A 563-nucleotide genomic window follows, 5' to 3' on the forward strand; every position below is an offset into this window, starting at 1 on the left:
TATATATATATATATATATATATATATGAGAGGTATTGGTATCCAGAAAACTGAAGATGACAGGTAACGCTATGTAAGTGCTACGGGGGGACAGTAGATAAACTCTCAGTTCGATAGTAATACTAGTGAGGAGTCTAATGCAGGTCATGTGTGACCATGTATGAGTTAAATAAAATGAGACAAATATTATATTTAGCTGACACACACACACACACATATATATATATATCTATATATATATATTATATGCGTGGCTAATTTGCAATTATACCATCTAAGGGCAGAAATATATATGTCACTAAAGTGACGAAGGGAGCTAAACAGTACCAGTATTGACAGAAATAAGATTGAAAACAATTGAATAGCCACCGAATGAACCATACACTGCATCATGACGCCATGATTAACTCCAAAAGATTCTTTTTGTTCTCTCTCAGTTTAATTCCTCGTGTTCCTTTCTTTTGAAGAGCGTAGGCTCGAAACGTAAAACACACTCTCACCTTCCCGAGCGTCAAACTAATACACCTGTCTTCATCTGTTTTTCTGTAAATTTCAGCTATATA

At 34.6% G+C, this 563-nt stretch overlaps 1 protein-coding gene across 3 annotated transcripts in view; it reads left to right on the forward strand.

Moving 5' to 3' along the window:
* LOC106876369 (uncharacterized) overlaps positions 1-563 on the forward strand; it is a 559,415-nt gene that overhangs the window by 332,479 nt on the left and 226,373 nt on the right. The window lies entirely within an intron of this gene.

This window comes from Octopus bimaculoides, chromosome 4 (assembly GCF_001194135.2).
Source record: "Octopus bimaculoides isolate UCB-OBI-ISO-001 chromosome 4, ASM119413v2, whole genome shotgun sequence".
Lineage (NCBI taxonomy): Eukaryota > Metazoa > Mollusca > Cephalopoda > Octopoda > Octopodidae > Octopus > Octopus bimaculoides.